This window comes from Panthera leo, chromosome A1, assembly GCF_018350215.1.
Source record: "Panthera leo isolate Ple1 chromosome A1, P.leo_Ple1_pat1.1, whole genome shotgun sequence".
Classification (NCBI taxonomy): domain Eukaryota; kingdom Metazoa; phylum Chordata; class Mammalia; order Carnivora; family Felidae; genus Panthera; species Panthera leo.
This window is the reverse complement of record NC_056679.1, coordinates 31,360,502-31,380,349: the sequence shown is the minus strand read 5'-3', so window position 1 is coordinate 31,380,349 and position 19,848 is coordinate 31,360,502. Positions and strand designations below refer to the sequence as shown.

Genomic DNA, 19,848 nt, shown 5'->3' with positions numbered 1-19,848 from the left:
AATTACGATGGCTTGCAGGTGACAGAGGAAGCATCATGAAAGGTAACCGTGGTGATTAAATGATATGGAGACAGTGGCATTTATAAACTGTGCTCTATGCTTATGACTGCATTAGAATATGATGGTCAGGAAAGCCAACTACTAAGGTAAGATATTCTGTGAAAAAGGGCAATTTGGAAGGAGACACTTCCAAATTGCCTCATTTCTTGCAGGCACAGGCCAAACTGCTTAAAACTGAACCCATTATTTACAAAGCTACAAAGAGCCTCAAAAGAAACTTAATATATAGCCTTGAAAAACCTCCAATGTCTAAGTCAGGGCTCTAATGGAGGGGGAAAAAAGTAGATCCAGGAGATTTCGATCCTTCATATAGGACTGTTTGACTGGCTGAGCCCAAAACTCATGTGCTCTTTAAATCATCTGAACCTCTCAAGCCAGGAAGAACACTTCACCTTGAGTGACCTCTCTTCTCCCAAAGGCATGACCTCACTGGAGATTTTTTGTTCTGCTCAGATTCTACATTTCTACCCTTAGTGTTTCTGGTTTCATGACAAGGGTAAGGTCTTTGCAGAATCAGAGCTCTGAGAGAAAGAGCCCACATGTTGAAGGAATTTCAGGACCTAACCAAAATGTATCATCAGTAACCCTGTAAATATATTTGGGATTGGATCACGAAGCCGTTGCACCACGAGACAAAGAATTTAAGGCCTGATAGAAGTTTTATGAATGTGGGAGCATGTAAACAGGATTCAGAATCTAGAGGTCTGGCATGGAGACCTAAATTGGTCTTAATGTATTTTTGAATGGCTCTCTGAAACCTCGGAGGGGCAATGAACCATGGTGAACTGGGAGAGAGATCCAGATATTTTTGGCAAATTATAAGGTGTACAGGAAGTCTAAAAAATATAAGAATATTAGAATTGAGGGTGCCTGGCTGGCTCAGTTGGTAGAGCATGCAACTCTTGATCTCGGGGTCATGAGTTCAAGCTCCATGTTGGGCATAGAGCTTATGTTAAAAAATAAAGCATATCAGAATTGATTTTTTATGAAAGATCCCATTTGAATAGGCACCATATGAATACGTTCTCTTGTGAGGATTCAGAATATATCCCTGGAGAAATCCGGTATCGAGTATACTAATGGAGGGATTGGAGGACCTGGCATTTTTGAGAAGCACAGTGGTAACTGACCTTGGTAACCTGGAGTTACCTATAGTAGAGGGTAGAAAGCAAAAACAAAAACACCTTAGCATCCCTATCACTTAACTATCAGAGACAAAGGATCCATGATTGCTATAATAGGCATTAAAGCCACAATGACAATCAGTGTCTACATCCACACAGATCTGCGGCAGTGGCTAATAGATCATGGTATTACTGGGGTCAAGATAGATGAAAGACCAAATAGTTGGTACTCAACTTGTCTAATAAAATACAACTGATAGCTGGTGAGTAGAGGTTGATGTCAGTTTCTATAATGGACAATTGAAGCCCCTCACTAGTTCATTGTCACAGAGTCCTTGAAGCAAAAAGCAGTAAATTCAGAAAGTGACGTGAGGCTTAGGGTAAGATCAGAGTAAGGTTTCGCTGGGTAAAGGAAAATGTCTGGATTATTTAATAACAGGAACAGATTCTGAGCTGACACTGAGAAATAATATAGGTTATGATTAATGCTTCTTGTATGGCTACTAAATAATAATGTGTTAGCAGAAATCTTCTTTAACAACAAAAACACTATTGAATTTAGTTATTTAGTCAACGGTGACAATTTGATTGGTACTATCAATATATGTCACGTCCTTTCAAATGAACAAAATACCAAGAAGCACTGGTATAAAGATTACAGAGTTTTGTCCAATATGGGATCTACTGAAAATGCTTTAGGCTCAAATACAGATAATTTTTTGAATTGAACATACTCAGCACTTCAAATTCATCTAGCTGGAACTTTAAGTATGATTTTATTTATGTTGAAATGAAATACTTGCTTCATTTCAGTACAGAGATTAATGTGTTTTCAGTTCAATTATTTTTCTATGTAGAAAGGATTTATACATATTATTTACCTACATAACACTGTTTAATATGTGATAGACTACCACCTAAATGCAATGCATATATGGTATTATACATACAGTGTTATAAATACAGATTAGACATTCTCATCACATTACCCATCTTTTAAAAGTCTCAGTATAACAAGATTTGCTCTAGAGCTACATCGAAAATTTCATGCAGATAGACTATGATAAGTGAGACAGCTACATTTCAAAAGAGATTCATAATGAAGTTATTAGAAAGATGGACAAGAGGATTTTAGGCACAAAAAGTCAACAACATATTTTATCTAGTATATAATATGTTTGTTAGATAGATGCTAGATATGAGCAGTGGAAGAAATGTTCTGAGGAAACTTCATCCCTTGACCTGAAAAATTACAGAGTCCCATGTCCTGGAAGGGGGAAGGGTAGAGTAGGCACTAAATTAGACATAAGCTGGAGGCAAGGATGGTGATAAATGGGTATCACCTTAGAATCCTGAGAGCACAACATCCTTGTGGCTTCCAAGACATGAGGGCTGACAGACCAAGAGCACAGTGGCAGAGTACACCGTCTCCTCTTTCACCTCTTGCCCGAGGGTAACCCCTAGACTCATTGTAATGGATTTGCATGGGGGTTATTACCCACCCTCCATGGAGGAAGGTGGCAATGATGGTTCTGGTATAAACTTTGTAGAGCCAAAAACTCTCCCTCCCCACCTGTAGGAGGAGTGCCCCCAAATGATTGGAAGTAGCCTCCATTAGAGACCACTCTGTCTGTGACATAAGACCCTGCTCATATAAAAGGAAAGAACCCTCTGGGGCTGTCTGCTCTCCCACCTTGTGGGAAAAAATTTTTTTTAAATATTTTTATTTATTTTTGAGCGAGAGAGAGAGAGACAGAGCATGAGCAGGGGAGGGGCATAGAGAGAGGGAGACACAGAATCTGAAGCAGGCTCCAAGCTCTGAGTGGTCAGCACAGAGCCTGACACGGGGCTCAAACTTGTGGAACATGAGATCATGACCTGAGCTGAAGTCACACTTAGCTCACTGAGCCACGCAGGTGGCCCTGTACTGTCTTTAATAAAACTCTTTTAACTTTGGGGAGCAATCTCTAACTCCTTACTGCGTGAGTGCCAAGAGCAAAGGCACACCCTTGTTTACGTAATAATTTTATTTTTCCTTTGAAAATATCTCCTTCAGTAGCAATATTTTTACTTATTAAAAACAAACAAGTTTTAAATAGGTGTTTATGCAGCTTTAACTTAAGATTGTATAATTAATCATGTTGTTGAGAATATCAGAAATTTAAAAATAATAGTTTCTAGAAGTTACAAGTATCAATACATTCTTTAGCTCAGATGGAAGACATAAAGGCGTTTTTCCTCTTTGCTTAATTTAACTTATTTCTTAAAACACTTATTTTCCATTGAACAAGATATTTTACTTTGTTTATTATTTTAAAAACTCAAGTTCATCACTGCAAGCAGTAATAACATTTTGAGAAAGGAATTAACAATTTAACACTTTTAGCTCCTCTTACTACAAAGTAGTTTTTCCATAGAGATGTACATGCAACTTTGCCAACATAGTACATTCCTCAATTCCATAGGCTTTCCCTTGAATCTACTAGTTTCCTAAAATGGAACATGGGCAATGCTTTCGAAGACAAATGCTTTCGAAGACAAATTTGGGAAAATTCTTTTCCCAAATGGCCCCAAGATGAATTTTGTGAATTAATCATTCAGTAAACAAATATTTACTCACCATCTTCTAAGTATTAGAAAAGCAACTTAGAGTGTAACAGACCAAACTGCTGATTTCAAGAAGTTCATATGTCTTTTAAATAATCTATTAAGACACAGTACTGGGGCTCCTGGGTGGATCAGTCTGTGGAGCGTATGACTTCGGGCTCAGATCATGATCTCACGGTTCAGTTCGTGAGTTTGAGCCCCATCTTGGACTCTGTGCTGACAGCTCAGAGCCTGGAGCCTGCTTTGGATTCTGTGTCTCCCTGCTCTCTCTGACCCTTCCCTGCTTGCACTCTCTCTCTCTCTCTCTCTCTCTCTCTCTCTCTCTCAAAAATAAATAAACACTAAAAAAATTTTTAAAGACATAGTGCTAAGTACAGATATATGCTAATAAAAGATAAAATGTAATGTGAGAGAGGGTGACTTGAGTAGCTGCTCTAAAAAGAACAATTACAAATGTCCTGAAAGGTGAGACCACTCCATGTGTTTAAGCACAGAAAAGCCAGGGTGGAGTACAGTGAATGAGAGGCCGGGAGAGAGGTGAGAGAGATACTCTTCACCAATAACACTTTGGGTTTTATTTTAAGTATGATGAAGATCGGCTGGAGAGTTTTAAATTGAAGGGTGGCATGATAAATTCAATCTACAGAAAGAGCAGAGGGACTAGAAGAGGGGAAATAAGAGTCATTAGCTCTCTTTGCATTTCATTAAGCCTTAAATGCTAGTTAGTTATCCAACTGTCTTAGTCTGTTCAGGCTGCTACACCAAAATAACAACAGGGTAGCTTATCAATAGCATAAATTTATGTCCCACAGTTTTGGAAGTTGAAAGTCTAAGCTCAGAGCACCAGTATTGCCTGGTGAGGGGTCCCTTCCAGGTTACAGACTTTTCCTTGTGTTCTCACGTAGTAGAAGGGGCAAGGGACTTTCCTTGGGCCTTTTAAATAAGGATACTAATCCCATTTCCTTAAGATCTAATCACCTCCCAAAGGCTCCAGCTCCTGATATCCTCACTGTGGGCATCAGTTGTTGTTTTTTTTGTTTTTTAAATTCATTTATTTATTTTGAGAGAGAGAGAGCAGGGAGGGGTGTAGGGAGGGAGACAGAGAATCCCAAGCAGGCTCCACATTGTTAGCACAGAGCCTGACTGCTGGGCTTGATCTCATGAACCGTGAGATCATGACCTGAGCTGAAACCAAGAGTCGGACTTTTAACCCACCAAGCCACTGTGGCGCCCCTTGGACATTAGGTTTTAACATATAAATTTTGGGAGGACACAAACATTCAGACCATTGCATACTAGAAATGTTCAAATGGTAGGACTAACCTATGGAGAATAATATAACTGATTAGTAAAAATGGAGCAAAAGGTCATGATTAATTAGGAGCAGTGGTAAGTGCTCCTGAACCAATTGCATTTTGCTCAGAAAATATTATCAGTGAAGCTTTGACCTGAAAGTCCCATAAGACTCTCTGAACACTTTACTTAGTTCTAACTGTGGAGAACAAAGAGCCTCAAGGCATTTCATATTTGTGCTTTGCTTGTGAATGAAAATTATACTCACCTCTAAGTGTATTGAATGCCCAACAGAACTTCCCCAAAGATGTGGAACATAATGTAAGTGGTGAAGCCAGATAATAAGGTTGTGAACCAGATTCTTTACAAACCAAGGCTCCAAGAAATTGAATAACTCTCTTTGGTCCTAGGGAAATGCTGATACATTATGAGAGGAGTCTGAAGGATATTTAATGTACTTACTCTTGTTATAGAAATCCTTGACAAATTTTGAAAGCCAGTATTTTTTGAAAATTGTATAGACGAATAAAAGATTGGTAAAAATATTATACAGATTTATATTTGAAATGAAAAATCAGAAGCCATAGTTGCATATTTCTAAAATATGGATAATGACAGCAGTATTTTAAATCAAGTAACAGAAAACAACAAATATACCCTGGTCCCCCCACCCCATCAAATATTTATAGAAATTAATCATAGAAATGTAGATTTGATATGTTTTGATCATCCCTAGAATTTATCATGTAATTAAATTGATTTCAACATATTTAATTCATGCAATATCATATATATGAAGGAAATTTAAAAAAAGATATGCTTTCTTAATTGATGGCATTAAGCTGAAGGATATTTTGAACTCTAAAATGGTAAGCAGTTCCAAATCAGAGCACTCTATAGTAAAAATGTGCTGTTGATGCCCATTTGTATGCCTGTTTTGTTGGCTTCATAAGGTGTTTCTCTTGAATTTACAATTGCCAACTTACTTATTTATAACTTTTCCATGCCTTTTAAAGCAATGTGCTACCCCACGAGGTTTGCTGTTTTTAAGCGCAGGTAGATTAAATGTTAAATTAGGCCATCACTAACTATAAAAGAGAATCATACTCACAGTACACGATGTCTTAAGGTCAAAAGCCAGGCACTATGAGACATTTTCAGAAAGATGAGAAACTTTTTCTGTTTATGTTAAAGCTCTTGGGTATCATTTCATGTATTCTACAGGTTTCAATAAAGATGGTGTGTGAGTTACCTGTATGGGTTACCTGTGTGAGTTACTGAAGTAAACATTTTTTTTTTTTTTTATGATTTGATACAAAGATCTTTCTTACGGTTTATCTGTAGTTCTATGTTTACCATTCTTATGCCATTGTGAGTCTATATATCCTTTATTTCATCGCTCCCTTGGTGCTGCAGCTTATTTTTCAAGTTAAATAAAAACACTAGCAAAGAAACAAAGAAAGTGCTGTAATCTTCTGACCCTCATGCTGACAGTTCCATATATTTTGAAGTAAATAAAGATATGGAATCAGGATTATGAAACAAGCATGCACTTCAGAGAGATGTTTCATAAATTTATTGCTTGACTGTGTAGCACAACTGTCATAGTTTTTGATGGACAAGGACATATATCTGGAAAATGAAACAAAGATAGTGGCTCACTGTAATTCAAAGATAATAACTACCAGAAGATACAATTGTTCAGCAAATGTGAGATTATTGGTTTCCTAGGGATTTATTAATTTGATGTATTTTAATCCGTGCCTGCTGTAAAAGAAGAATATTGTCACTCAGATGATGGGGTCTCACTCATTTTGTAAATCGTTCTGATCATCTTTTTCATTTATATCTAGAATTCATCTGCAGTCGGAAAAGGCCTCTGCCACACAGCAGTCAGTCACCTACAATGAATGTAAGAGCCCACGTCCAGGCTTCAAATGTCACCACATTGCCATCTTACTGTGAATGACTGAAATTTACTTCCCGTTGTTAGTGGTGCTGAAAATTGCCATGGGTTTCTACAGTGTATAATGTATTGTCTAAACCGAAAACATTTCCCAGATTGAATTGACCTTTTAGAAAACAGCACTTTCATCCTCAAAATGCAGGACTGTTGCAATATTTTATTTAAAAAGGTTATTTAGTTATAAAACTTGGAGAAAGGGTAAGGAATTAGAACTGAGTCTATCTCTCCATATAATGTATTGCTGTGAAAAACCACAAAACAAAGACCACTGATTGCTGACCCACCCAAATGCTACTGAGAATAGTGCACTGGGAAAACCACATATTTCCTGTACCAACAGAAAAAAGCAATATAAGGAGTGAATGCCTTTTTTATTCTGTACTTTTAATTAGTTCGTCATTTTGTTATCAAAGGGGGAGTGGAACACTGTCAAGCCTGTTGGACTACTCTAAACAGAACACAAGTCTTAGAAAACTTATCCACAAAGCAGGGTACTTCCTCATGGTCCTAACGTGAGAGAGAGGGAGAGACAGAGAGACAGAGAGGCAGAGAGAGACAGAGAGAGAGAGAGAAGGCATAATAAAAAACACATAGGAAGAACTATTAAGAATGTGTCAAAAACAATTATTTCACTAGATGGACAAATAAGTAAAGAAGTTTGGCTAACCCAAGTAATTTAAATGAATCCAATTGTATGTGGTTTCCAAAAGAATTTTTAAAACATTTTAAATGCACTGAATATTTTAATATTGTTTAACTTGTTTTAACAAGTTAAACTGTTATTAAATGCCTTTGAATATTCAGAGGATACTTGAGAACTTCTTAGTACTTTAGTACATTTTAATAAACTTTTGATATTTTATAAACATTTTATAAACATAATGTACTTAGTACATTTTTATAAACATAACTGATATTGATCATCATAGTGCTAAAATTCCATTGTATTTCATTAGAGTTTCGATTTCAATCTTTTCAAAAGAATAAAAACACTCCCCTGCCTCATTCTTTGGATTGCATTTTGTTTGATCCTGTGCCCTACAGTGTCATGAATGCATTTGCATGACTATTAGGACTCTGGCTGTTATCTCTTTAGAGGCAAGAGTACACAATACCAATGCAAAATTGGTTATAATGCATATTGCTGATGTTTTTTGGAGGTCATATTACAATATCTTTTTTTTTAAGTTTACTTGTTTATTTTTGGGGGAGGGGGAGGGGCAAAGAGAAGGAGAAAATCCCAACCAGGCCCTGCACTGTCAGCATGGAGCCCGATCCGGGCCTCAAACTCAGAACCGTGAGATCATGACCTGAACCAAAATCAAGAGTGGGAGGCTTAACCGACTGAGCCACCCGGGGGGGCCCCTGGAAGTCATATTACAATATCTATCTGAATTCAATTGGATATATCATTTGAGATAGGCCTTCCACTTACCGAGATTTATTCTACGGAAGTATTCACATGCAAAAAAGATTTGTGTACTAATAAGTTTATTGTAGCACCATATGATTTTAATGGTACCTTCGTGCTATTTAATACTGTGGAGCCATTACAAAATAATCAGGTAGATTTATGGATGTTTACATAAAATATTTCTAAGATATAGCCTAAAAATATGTATTAAGATCTATTTTACATCCATTCCATGGAATACCACTCAGCAATAAGGAGGAATGAACTATTGATGTACACCACAACGTGGAGGAATCTTAAAATAAGTAGCTGAGTGAAAGAAGCCAGGCACAAAAAGAGCGTATACAGCATGATTCATTTGTAGAAATGTACGGAAATGTTAATCATTAACATTTATAATGAAAGAAAGTAGAGCAGCAGTTCTGTAGGGTAGTGGGTTGAGGGACTGTAAAGGTTACAAGAAAACTTTTGAGGCTGCTAGAGATGTTCATTTTCCTGATTGTGGTGTGCATATAGGTTAAGACTGAGCAAATCGTACTCTCTAAATGTGTTTGATCTATTGTACTTCAATTAAACCTCAGTAAGACTGAAAGCACAATCACATTAAGAAACCTAACACTTTAGGATGTTTAGCTGTAGATGCTTTCCCAGCTCCATTCCAGGAGAGGAGTCTTTGTCACTAAGGAAGCATATACGAAGGAATCTATTGGGTTTGGAAAATCGTATCATGAACCTTATGCATCCTTTAGTTAACTAGAAACTATAAATGATGGTTCAAAGCTTGATCTTGCCTGATAAAATGCATATAGTCAGATCTTGGTGGTAGGAGAGTTACTTATTTAGATCTATGGCTTACTCAGCCGCACAAGATAGGTTATCCTACATTGCTGTAGGAGAGCATGAACATGAATGGGATCTTACTTGGGAAAGCAAGCCCTTAGCTGGAATAGATGGTGTCAATAGTCCTTTTATCAAATGGGGCGGATGTGGTTAGATTATAAAATAGCTTCATAAGTCCCATCAAAGAAATATTTGAATTTGATTATTGTTTGATGAGGCCCCTGAGTTCCCTAGATGTATTTACTAACTATAGGTCCTGTCTTTCTAATACTATCAAACTATTCTGTGGCTTTCAAACTTTTTTTTTTAAAGCAATAGACCCTTTAATCAAGTGAAATCTCATTCAAAAGATTCACCTCAACCACTGCCTCTGCAATAGATAAATGCAGAATCTTATGACCATATGTTTATTTTTAAGGTTATATTTTTAATCCTTATAATGAATAATACAACTAGAGAATAATGGCCACATAGGGCCACACAGGGTTCACGGACTATTGTTGCTGATATATCAGTCATTTCTATATCTTGTTTGAATTGCAGTTTTGAGAAAGCTGATTCATAGAGATAAGTAGTTTCCAATGGTATTTTTTTTATCAGCACTCATTGAAAACTGAATATATTTTTCAATTAAACTGGTCTAGATGCTTGAGAAAATAGTAACACATGCTTGCTTCTAAGTAATTAAATCACTAATACCGAACAACTGATTTCATTATTTAGCAGAAAAGTCAGACAAAAAGCACCAAAAATTTACAATCATTGTTAAAATTATCCAATATGAGTGACACAATTCAATGGGCTGTACTTTTACGTGTTATTGCACAACTTTTACTCCATGGTAAGCACACGTAAAGCAGACACAGCTGAGCCTTGCTTAACATTTAACAGTGGTGCATGCATGTTGTAACTGTATTTTTACTTATATAATATTATGAGTTTATTCAAAAAAACCTATTGAAATTGAGAAAGAAAAAAAAAGTTGGATCAGAACAGAGTGACAAACTCAATAACCAGCGAAGCAACAAGAAGTTCAAATACACTAATCCAGATGGTAGAAAAGCTGTGGTAGACAGAATTCTAAGATAACCTCCAATAATCCATGCCCTTGTATAATCTCCTTTCCTGAGTATAGATAGAAACTTTCAATTACTTTTAACCAATAGAATATAGCAAAGATAATGGGCTATCAGTGTCACGCTTATGATACATCAAATTGAAAAGGTTATAGGATATGAGTGGATATCTTTGTGGATATGAGTAATGTCTGACTAATTGACTTTAAGGCAATCAAAAAATTATCCTTGGTGGGCCTGACCCAATCAGGTGAAGAGATCAGAATGCAGACTCTCCTGACAGTTTTGAAGAAAAAAAGCCATCATAAGATATCCATCAGCAAGGACTAAGTTCTGCTAAACAGCACATGAGCTTGGAAGATGATCTTGAGTGTCACATGAAACCCTAGCCCCATCAGCACCTTGAATTCTAACAAGACCAGAGGGCCATTTGAGCCTCGCCCAGACTCCTGATCTACAGATGTTGTGTGATGATACGATAGGTTTAAGCTACGAAACATGTAGTAATTTGTTATCCATCCAGCAATAGAAAAAATATGTATGTAGACACTGAAATATAGATATTCATATAGATATCAAATATGGGCTTATGCCAAAAAAACATTTCCTTTTTGGAAAAAGAATAATAGTACATGTTTATGTATATATCCATATAAATCTAATATAATGGTCCTCCAACATATTGCTAGAAGAATAAAAATTCTTATAAATTTATAGGATGAGAGATTACATTATTAGATTACTAAAATGACCAGAATAACCTCCTTTGGAGGATGATTGACAAAGCCAGTTGTGTGATATTTAATTTGCATTATAATCAGTGCTTTTTTACAGTTTCAATGAAACTTATAGATCATTCTGTGTATGTATTCTCATAAATTCTCTTTTTCCCATTCTCACCCTCCCTGAAACATATACACACACATATGCATGCACACACACATACACGTGCACACACACACACATTAATTAAATCTTCAGAGGAAAGTGTGAGATAGATGATGATGATGATGATGATGATGATTCGCTCCAATTTTTTTTTTTTCAGTCACAGAGTTGAATCACTGACATTTAGGCAACTGCCTGAGATCACAGAACATGGAATAGCTGGTATTTAAAGCCAATCAAATACCATATGATCTCACTATATGTGGAATTCAAGAAACAAAACAAACCAGCAAAGGGGAAAAAGAAAGAGAGAGAGAGAGAGAGAGAGAGAGAGAGAGAGAGGCAAACCAAGAAGCTGACTCTAAACTATAGAGAACACACTGATGGTTACCAGAGGGGAGGGTCCGGAGGTGGGGGGGGGGGCGGGATAGGTGACGGGGATTAGGGAGTGCACTTGCTGAGGGAGCACCAAATGTCTTATGGAAGTGTTGAATCACTATATTGTACACGTGAAACTAACATCACACTGTTAACTAACTGGAGTTTAAATAAACAGTAAAATAATAATAATAATAATAATAATAATAATAATAATAAAGCCAAACATTCTGCCTTCAAAGTAAAATAAATCTTTATGATTCATACTATTTTTACCTTCTGAATAAACATTTAAAATGTTGAAGAATTTGAAAGTTAATTGTGTTCTAACACATTTAATAAAGTGGATGATGGTGAGTACAATTGTTTTAGTCTAAACTTACATTGTAAACTCTAAAGAGTCTGATTTTCTTGACTCCCTTTTAAATTCATACTAACTACAAATGATAATTGATATTCTGGCCCAGTGTTGTCTCTCTAGGTTTACACTTGGCAAACACAGAATTGAAGACTTGACTGCAAGAAAAAAGAGCAGAGAATAGATCCCTTGTTGGCCTAACACTTGATCTATACTTAATTTTATACTTAAATTTGCTATGCCCCTCAAAAAAAACATACTGCCCAAAGCACCCCTCATCGTAAAAGCTTTTCAATAGAATTTAGTGGTCCCTAAAAGTCAGCAAATGAAAGCATTAAGACCACCCATGCTTCTCCAATAACATGCTCTTCTTTTAGCCTTTTCCCTATATTGAGGTTGTTTGAAATTGAACCACATAAAACACCAAATGTCATCGTGGTGGATACAGAAAGAGAGAGAGAGAAATTAAAATGATCTATTATAAGATCATTTAAAAGCTCTTGTATGGCAAGGGACAGAATATCACTGTCCCTTGACATACAAGATGTGAGAGAGAGGAGTAAGAGAGTTACATTTCCAATTATCTCATTCTATTCTATTCCAGTACTCAAATCCTAACCCTGTCCTTATTTCTGGATACAAGTGAAGGAATTTCTGCATACAATTTTCACAGAGGACATGATAGGTTTTTGAAAAGATTCCATGATATGATAGGTTTGGAAGTCTTTTTTCCTAAATAATTATTTCCTAAATAAATGAAATCACATGGTGGGAAATAATCATATCCAAAACACTTTAGAAATCAAAAGGCACATCAGAGAACACGATTAATTAACTCTTTCAAGCCATTGGTTACCCTGTCACTGTTGAAGTGTTCCAAACAGCATAATCATCTACTCATGTTTCCTTTAGGGACTTGAAAATCAGAGAAGCATTAGTAAAATTGAAAGGAAAACAAATTGATAATGATGAAGTACAGCACAAAAAAAAAATGATGAAATGTTAAAAACTAGAGGGCAGTTTCTGTTTTATTCCATACACACAAAAAGGAATTTAAAGTGAAAATTCTAAGTGTTTGGAATCACACTTGACATCCCGTTTACTTCACAAGATGTTATTGTATGTTATATTGTTCAAGACTGCTTATATGCAAAAATCTTTTAAGTACATCTTTGTTAGGCACACTGTTTTGGGTGTTGATGCTTTTATGAGTGTAGGTGTTATCTCTCAACAATTTTAAAGCTTTCTAAGGGCAGGGAAAATGGTCTCTGTATCTGTGGTTATCCCAGTACCCTGTACAGGGCTTTGCATACAGAGAAGCTTAATCATTAAGTATGTACCTGTTATTGGCTGGCTTACGTTTATCTTCTATATCCATTTGATCTTCCATAGGCACAACATCTGATAACTGGCCTAGCACCTTTATGTTTCAGGAAATTTCAATGCTTAGTATACAGTTCCATCAACTCATAAAAAAGCATTCACATTAAACCAGAACGAGGTATGAACACTTGAATCCTTCCAGTCTGCATTCTCGTGCTTCTGGAGAAATGCTTCTAATCTAAGCTTCTCCAGCAGAGCCCAGGACTCATGTCCAACACCAGCAATATACCCTCTTCCAGACTGTCATGCTCTGCAGTTACCATTAATTTATTTCAAGGCCACACAATCGTTACTGCTGCAGACAACAAGGTGCCCATCTTACCGGATAAAAAAAACCTTCTAACTTAGTGTAAAGAGTGTGTTTATATTACTGACAAAAAATAATTTCCATTAATGCATCATTTTAACTTGTTTTAATATTTTTATTTCAAAATTACAGAAATTATTTAAAAAGGAATACACACTATCGAATAATTGCAAAGTTAGAAAAATTTTCATAAAGACCACTACCTTTTTCTACTTTATTTCAGTCTCCTTTTAAATTAGGAGTACGCTAAATCTTAAAGAGAGAAGTGCAGGATGAATATCATTCTGCCTTTCTAGAATCAGATGTAAATCTCTAAACCATAATATTAAGAAGAAAGCTATTTTATAAAAAGTTTCAGTGGGGCATACCAAAGTAACATTTAGTTTTCTAAAATTACAAGGATAAATGGGACAAATTTGCATTTCATACAAGAGACACGAAAAAGCAGGGCATTCTGTTGTCTTTTATTCTTCCCACTTTACCCTGAGATATGCCGGCACTTTATTTATGTATTTATTTAATATTTTTTAAAGCTGAAAGACAGCAGTATGAATAAATTTTAAAAAAATACAGCAGCCAATGAATTTTATTATAAGGAAGAATTATTTCTGTTTTCTAGAGCTTTTTAAAAAGGTTAGTTAATATTTACAAAGCAAGAGTTTAATGAATTATAGATAACTGGAGAACAGCAATTTAAGTGAAAAAGACCACCAGTTTAGGAGGAACAAGTTCAAGATGAAGCCTCATTCTAGATCAGATAAATAAGCCCAAAGGTTAAGTATTCAAAAAGATTGTTGCCTTCATTCCCTTAGAAAATATTTTAATACTCCTATTATTTTCTAAGTCCCAGCCAATCTCTTTTCTAGTATAACATGAATAAAATTTTTCCTTGCTAATTTTACTTCCATTAAATTAAATGCATTCTATCCTTCCTTTCTGCTTCAAAGAATCATTGACACCTCTATTAGATGATAAAAGAACTAAGTTGTGCTACTCAAATTTTCACCAACTCTTATTTCTCTCTTATTGGAATTGTAAAAACTCAAATGTTTCTAAAGGAGAAAAAAATACAGTACTTATAATATTTTGGCAGATCAACATTACTAGGATCTATTATTATAATTTTACCACTTGGACCATACCTTGTATCATCCTCACTGCTTTATACAGCTCTGAATAAATGTTCTTATCTCATCTGTGCTCTTCTACCTGTGACCTAGATGGAACTCTCAAATCCCTTATTCTTTCCTAAATTTACATCTGCCTCCTATCCTAATTTTTGACTCTCTCTAGGATGTGGGAAACCTGACAGTGAATCATTTAGTGTCCCTTCAGGGGAATCTCAGACAAGTCTTAAGGAGTCAGGTGGAGATGTACTGCAATAGAGGAGCAAATAATAATATTTAATAATGTACGACTGGGATAGTAAGATAATATTTGAACATAAAGTGACTGGGGGGGCAGTCTATCTAAACCATGAATTAACATTTTCCATATCCTCTTCCTGTGTTTATTTTCAGGTTGGCAGAAGCTTCATTATGGAATTGTAGGGGTTTTTTTCTTATTGTTTGATGTAATGTTTTATGAAAACATTACTTTGTAATGAGACTCACAGCTGCATACTATTAATTTATGTAACAAGTAAACATAAGACTATCAAAGCCAAAAATAAATTTATGTATCATATTTAATTGATTTCTTCTGAAACTTACCTATAGCCCTTTAAATTAATAATCCAGATATTAGACCTTCATATCATATTCTAAGACTGAATCAAATGAAGATTTCATTTCACCTCTTTCTCTTACTTCAACATACTCTCTACAAGCCTGTTTCCCAACCTGTGGAATAAGCAAGATAAGATGACAGTTCCCTCTGGAGTGTATCAACACACGCCAGAGCAATAAAAACTCTGATAGCAAAGATTAAGGTTTCTGACCCCAATTGTGGCATCTTAGCTTTTTAGAGAGCCACTGGAGAATGGCTTTGAACCTGCCCTCACTATCTCGCTCTCTATCCTCGGTGCACACGGCGTTCCACAAACATTTTGAAACTACAAAATCTCTCTTTCAGAATGGAGCTCTAGGGATGATTTAAATCTTTTGACCCACTGGCAAATTTCTCCATCCTGGAGGATTAATTGACCGTTCAATCGATAAAGTTTTGAAGACTTGAGGGAAAGTAACAGATGTCCATATGGAGCACATAGAGAGCATATTAAAGGGAAAAATGTAGGTTCTTATTTAAAAGAGGTTACAATTGAATCATGGAAATAAATGATACATACAATCAGAATAGATATGATCATATTAAGAATTAACCGACTGTTAACATATTCATCAATTTCCTGTTGAATTTAAGATACTACGTTAGGTACAAAGGTGGATTAGGCAGAGAGCCTTCTTCCATGGATCTTTGCATTAGAAATAGGATATGGATAATCATGTACAGCATAGAATATAGTCAATGCTAAGTGGCATAAAAAAGGTATGAGAGGCACATAGCCAGCTCAGTCAGTAGAGCATGCAACTCTTGATCTCAGGGTCATGAGTTCAATGCCCATGTAGGGTACTTAGTTAAAAAAAAAAGTAAGAATTGGTATCATGGAAGATCACAAGAAAAAACAATTATTTTCACAAAGAAAAATCAAGCAAGGCTTCCTAGAGAGAGTAGAATTTGAACAAGATTTGAAGAACTGAAAGAACTTAACTATGGGATATGGATAAAGAAAAGTCCACTCACAAAGAGAAAACCAAAATGTGGTAGGAATAAAAAGGGCTTGAATGGCAAGAGTTTTATCTTAATTCTGCAGAACAGGATTTCCAAAACCGTTGTGTAGAAGAACAATCAATGTCCGTTGACATGAAAATGGATATTCCCTCACAAATAAATAGAGGATTCTCTAGAAGAATTACATTGTGAAAGATCAAATACTCTGTAGATCAAGAGATCAACAGGGCTAGGGAACATGGAGCAAAAAGTATTATGATGACCACTACAACCACTGCCACCACCACCATGGTTGTCCCTCCTAAGCAGAAGCTGAATCCAGTGGGCTGTGAGGGTGAGACACTGCTGGGTTACAAGTAAGAAAGAAGCCTGAGTGATGCTGTATCTTGGAAAGGTAACCAGCAGCATTTCATATAAAAACCAGAGTAGATTGGGTGATTTTTTTTTTCTAAAATAGAGGCTGCATCGTGTCATTTTTCTGATTACTACTTTGCAGTGGCTTCTCAACTCAGAGTAGACCAAAATCCTTATTCTGACCTTTAAGGGTCTAGGTCTAATCTATACTATCTACTGATCTTTGTCACCTGTTCTCTTTTTCACTGTCTCTCTTTCTCTCAAAAATTCTGCTCCACCCACACTACTCTTTTAACACAGAGAGCACACTTATACTCTGCCCTGCTATTCCTGTTCCAAGCAACACCATCTCTCAGATTTATGCATGTCTCACTCCCTCATTTCCCTCAAGTGTCTGCTCTAATTCCCTTTAACTTTATTATAAATAACCACTCCATGGTAACTTTCATTCAACTTTCAATCCTCCTACCCTGCTCAATTTGTATTTACCACTTTTACCACCCTAGACTATATACTATACATCCATGTACTCTACATTTGTTTATGTATTTGCTGTGTTTCCTCCACTAGACTGGCTGTCCCAAGAAAAAAGAGACAGAGCAGCTTATGCATTCCCAGTACCTAGACTAGTGCCAGGCATGTAGTAGTTACTCAATAAATAGGTATAGAAAGAAGCAAATGGAGAGAAAACTAGAGGTGTGGAGACTGGTTAGAAAGTGTTTTGTAATAGTGAATGTGAAAGACAGTAAGGGCTAAAACTTGGGAACAGAGTAGACAGGAGAAATTAACACTTAACTCCAGTTATTTCAGGCATGGATCATAGTGGAAAGGGATGGGCTGTGAAGGCAGGTGGTTTTTGGTTCACATCCTAGACTCCCAACTTAGTAGTTGTGTGGCCATATGCAAAATGCTTCATCTCTCTGCACCTCAATGTTCTCCCCAATGGAAAAGGGAAAATGCCCCCTTTTCAAATTGCTGTAAGTTATACAGATATTGAATGTTTAAAGTATGGCCTTGGTGATAGCAGTGAGATCTTCCAGTGCCAAATATTTCAACTTATTTTAAAAATAGGATTAGACGGTTTATCTGTATGGAGTCTCCACATGGAGATTTTTTTAATACTATTTTTAAATTAAAAAAAAATTTTTAAGTTTATTTAATTTTGAGAGAGAGACAGAGAGAGAGAGAAAGAGAAAGAGAGAGAAAGAGAGAGAGGAGGGCAGAGAGAGAGGGAAAGAGAGAATCCCAAGCAGGCTCCACACTATCAGCACAGAGCCTGATGTGGGGCTTGAACTCACAAACCGTGAGACCATGACCTGAGTGGAAATCAAGAATTGGATGCTTAACCGACTGAGCCACCCAGATGCCCCTCCACAGGGAGATTTTAAGTTGTGCAAAATAATGCATACCCTTTATAACTTTTCTACTGTACAATATTCTTAGTATGGCCCTGTTGCCATTTTTCACAGGATACTGAAAATAATGTAATAATAAAAACTCCCATTTCTTGGGGCGCTTGGGTGGCTCAGTTAGTTAAGCATCCAACTTCAGCTCAGATCATGATCTCACAGTTCTTGAGTTTAAGCCCCACATCAGGCTCTCTGCTGTCAGCAAAGAGCCCACTTTGGATCCTCTGTCCCCCTCTCTCTCTGCCCCTCCCCTGTTTGTATTCTCTCTCTCTCTCCAAAATAAACATTAAAAAAACTCCTCTTATTTCTTGAATATGCATGATCTGATTTTAATACTGACCAAACATTATGAAGTATATTTATATCTAATATGTTTACTATATTAAAAAGCAGGCTCAGAGTGACAAAGTAATTTGTCCATGGTCACACAGCATATAAACGAAAGAAGTGAAATTCCAATTAAAAACTTTTTGGAAAACAAATTCATCTCATGCTGTTCATGCTATTTTTATATACCTACTATGCCACTTTATAGTTCCCAAATTGATAGCATTTCCCCCGAGTGAGGTCTATCTCTGTCTTATAATAAGTTCTCAAAACTACAGCTTTCCCTTTGCTTACCACATTTTATACCACATACCTAAAATGGTTATTCATGTTGCCTCTTTCTTTGCAGACTTCTAATGACTGCCTACTACACTTTGATCCAAAAATAAATGTTAGATTATGACCTTTGAGTGTTTACTCCAAATTGTCATTTCTCCTTCTTATTTACCATCTAAGTTTATGACCCTTGACGCACAGCTCTCCAAACGTTTCTGCAGCTCAGAATCAGTGGCTCTCAAAATGCAGAAGGGCTTAAGTAAAGAAGCATAAATTAACATAACTGGAAGATTTTTTAACTCAAATTTCCAACCTATTTCTTCACAGACATTCCCAGGCCTCGGGCTTCAAGCATGAGTATTTTGGAAACCTCTCCAGCGACTTGGATATACTCCTCACTGCACACCTCATGGCTAGAAGGGACCATCTGGGAGAGGAAGGTTTTTTAGTTTTCTCCTCGGTATCATCTGTGCCTAGCATGATACCCATGTGGTGGTAGCATGAAAGCAAATGATGTCCTCTTTCGCTTGGCAAGAGAGAAACAGAAGAGAGAGAAAGGAAACAAAGCTCTCACCTGTAAGACAGGAAGACTCATTAATGGATGAATTAGAACTAGGCTTGAGTCTAAAAGAAAATTTTATGTGCATATACAACTTCAGAAGGGGGGATAGTTTTCTAGGAAATAGCACGCGCAAAATACATACAGATTGAGATAACTATTCCATAAAGAATAGGGAAGAAATTCGTGTGATGGAAAAGTTAACAACACATGTACATTTTATTAATTTAAATAGGCATGTTGGTACCAAGTATAGCTTTTCTGCCATTCCTTTTTCTAGTTCAGATGTAGCATCATGAGATTTGAAGCTGGATGATTCTACATTCTAAATGTTTACAAGCTAAAACACTTTAAAGAAATTCACACTTTTCATGCTACAGTGTATTGATTTCTATCTCAATGAAAGGTAAAACTATTTACTAACTACCTTCTTGCACAAAGCTGATCTTTCTTGTCTTTAGATGATTCTGTATGTTTTGTCTGTCTGAATTGGCTCCCA

At 36.2% G+C, this 19,848-nt stretch overlaps 1 long non-coding RNA gene across 1 annotated transcript; it reads left to right on the top strand.

The window, feature by feature from the left end:
- Positions 1–49: 49 nt before the first annotated feature.
- LOC122199045 lies at positions 50–19,726 on the top strand. Its single transcript, XR_006193320.1, has 3 exons — positions 50–146; positions 6,938–6,996; positions 19,118–19,726. It is a non-coding gene; the product is annotated as an uncharacterized LOC122199045 (long non-coding RNA).
- The last annotated feature ends 122 nt before the right edge of the window (positions 19,727–19,848 follow it).